The following is a 3,244-nucleotide window of genomic DNA, read 5'->3' on the forward strand; positions in this document are numbered from 1 at the left end:
TGAATTATTCACCTAGCTCACCCGACTGCCCGATGTGTGACATATTTAATGTGTGACTTTATCTCAGGTTTACATTTTATATGTTTCAATAAACATTATATTTATAAATTTGGTTAATTCCATTGAATCATTATTAAAGTAGAATATTTCCTGCATGTTTGATCATTTTAATATAGCTTATTATTGGTATTATTCATGTATATTCCTTTTTTTTTCATTTTTGTTAATGTTTATCAATTTCAGAAGATACTGTATAGAATTCTAAGCCGTATAAATTTAGTCTTGCATTTCTTCATTACCCTGACTAAAGGACAGCTGCAATGCATCATGGGACTTAACGTTACGATGGTAAGCCAAGTGGGTAGGTTGTAACTTGAGGAACAGTTGGGGAAATACTTGTAAGGATAACAAAATTCCTGCATAGTATAGCAAACTCACACATATCGCACATATGGTAATGCAACAGCTGACATTTTATACAGGAAGTTACTGTTAAAGGAAATGAATGCCTACCTATTCACTCAAAACAAAACAAAGAAAAAAGTTTTCATACTTCCATGTTGGCATTCTCATAACTAGACCGGGGAGGCCATACATTTAAATGGCTTTAAATTCACTGTAGATATGGCTGTATTGAGATGGCTAGATATTTGTATGCTAATTTTATAAACAAGCCAACCTCTCTCTCAATGCATTTGCATACATGTATATAACATCCACTATAATAGGCAAATAAATCTTACCAAACCGCCTTTGAAATCTGAATGAAATTATTATGATTAGAAAAATATACATTTTATGAAGCAAATAAGGTATCTTGAAGATGTATTTCAAAGGCTGTTTTTTCAGTCAAGTGAATTAAGTTTATTATTAATAGTCAATGATACTAACTTTAAAGCTTTGGAATTCAAGGGGAGAATTGCATCCAAAATTCAATCTAAACTTAATCTGCAGCATCTATTAAAAATACAGTTGCAAGAAAATGTTTGTGGACCCTTTGGAATTACCTGGATTTCTGTATTAATTACTCATTAAATGCCGTCTGTCATTCATCTAAGTCATAATAACAGACCAACACAATCTGCACAAACTAATAAACAAATAATTGTATTCTTCTTGTCAATATTGAATTCATCATTTAAACATTCACAGTCTAGGTTGGAAAAAGTATGTGAACCTCTTGGCTAATGTCTTCTTCAAAAGCTAATTGAAGTCAGGTGTACCAATTAATGAGATGAGACTGGAGGTGTGGGCTGGAGGTTCCTTGCCCTAGAAAAAAGGCATACAAAGTTTGCTTACTGACAGATTCTGTTCTTCTCAAGAAACACCTGTTCCTGTGAACCATGCTCAGAACAAAATAATTTTCAGAGGACCTTAGACGGAGAACTGTAGAGATTCATAAAGCTAGAAAAGGCTACAAAAGTATTTCTAAAGGCCTGGGTGTTCATCAATCCACAATAAGACAAGTTGTCAACAAATGGAGGGAATTCTGTACTGTTGCTACTCTCCCTAGGAGTGGGCATCCTGCAAAGATCACAGCAAGAGCACAGCAATGCTGAAGGAGGTCAAAAAGAACCCTAGGGTAACAGTAAAGGACCTGAAGAAATCTCTTGAACTGGCTAAAGTCTCTGTCCATGTGTCCACTATTAGAAAAACACTAAACAACAATGGCACTCATGGGAGGACACCAAAGAAGACACCACTGCTCTCCAAAAAACATTGCTGTGCATATAAAGTTTTCAAAAGACCACCTGGATGTTCCACTACACTTCTGGGACAATGTTCTTGATGAGACAACAAATTGAACTTTGTTGCAGAAATGCAGAATGTTTGGAGGGAAAAAGCACTATTCACCAACACCAATGAGTATGGTGGAGGGAGTATCATAATTTGGGGCTGCTTTGATGCCTCGGGGCCTGAAAAGCTTGCAATCATTGAGGAAACAAAGAATTCAAAATTTTATCAAGAAATTTTACAGGAGAATGTCAAGGTAGTTTGGCCACAAGTTGGCCACAAAACAATGACTCAAAACACAGTAAATCAACAACAGAACGGTTTAAACCGAAGATAATGAATGTCTAGGAATGGCCAGGGAAAGTCAGAGTCCAGACCTTAACCCAAGTGAGATGTTGTGGCATGACCTGAAGGGGGCTGTCCATGCAAGAAATCCAAGAAATATCAATGAACTGAAGCAGTTTTACAAGAAGGGATGGTCTAAAATTCCTCCTAACCACTGTACAAGTCTGATTGGCAGTTATAGGAAACATTTGTTCGGGGGTTATCGCTGCTAAAGAGGTCCTACCTATTACTAGATACAAGAATTCACGTACTTTTTCCAGCCTGATCTGTGAAAAGTGCAATTGATTGTGTGGTATTAGTTTAATTGTCAATTATTGTGACTTATATGAAGATTAGACCACATTTAATGAGTAATTACATCAGAAATCCAGGTAATTTCAGAGTTCCCCTTGCAACTGTGTGTGTGTGTGTGTGTATATATATATATATATATATATATATACTTTTTTCATTAAAAATATTCTGCAATTTGAAGGCCCCTTTGCCACAAAAAAAATGTAGATATGTATTGTTAATCCACATCTACCACATTGGTTGTTTAGCCCTTGTTCTGAGCGTCATGGAGACGCATGTGTTGAGGGCCGTGGATATGGACCCTCTCAGCGTGCTGCGGCGCGTGTCATATGGTCTCAAAGCCAGGTGCCGTCTCCCTGGCAGCGGCTCCTAGCTAGCGCGTTAGCGACGCAGCCGTCAGCTGGTCCGCGGCTTACCTCTGGCTTTGCCGCCGCCCCTCCTGGGCCGTGGCGCCGTGCCGCTGGCCCGGTTTACCTCCCGTATCATCCTCCCGCGGACCGGGATTAGGGATTAGCGCGGCCCCCAAACAAGGCGGGTCACCGCGTCGGGGGCCGGTCCCGCGGCGCGAATAGCATCTGCGATAACCGAGCCATTAACTCAAGGCCCTCCATTTCCATAAACGCATTAACGGCCGGGGGGGGGGGGGGCTAGGGGGGAGGCACCTGTTTACAAAGGGATGCTTTAGCGCGTAAATTACTCCGCTCTTTTAAAATGGCAGACTACGGTGGTCTAGCTGGCCGCCTGTTTTTTTTATTTTTTTTTCCCCCTCAGTGTAAACGCGGGCCCCTCTCCCGCGGCGACGGCGAGCCGGAACGGGCAAGGAAGGAGTCGGGGCGGCCCCGCGATCCGCATGCGAACACGAAAAGCCGGG

The sequence above is a fragment of the Anguilla anguilla genome, chromosome 15 (genome assembly GCF_013347855.1).
Source record: "Anguilla anguilla isolate fAngAng1 chromosome 15, fAngAng1.pri, whole genome shotgun sequence".
NCBI classification, from domain to species: domain Eukaryota; kingdom Metazoa; phylum Chordata; class Actinopteri; order Anguilliformes; family Anguillidae; genus Anguilla; species Anguilla anguilla.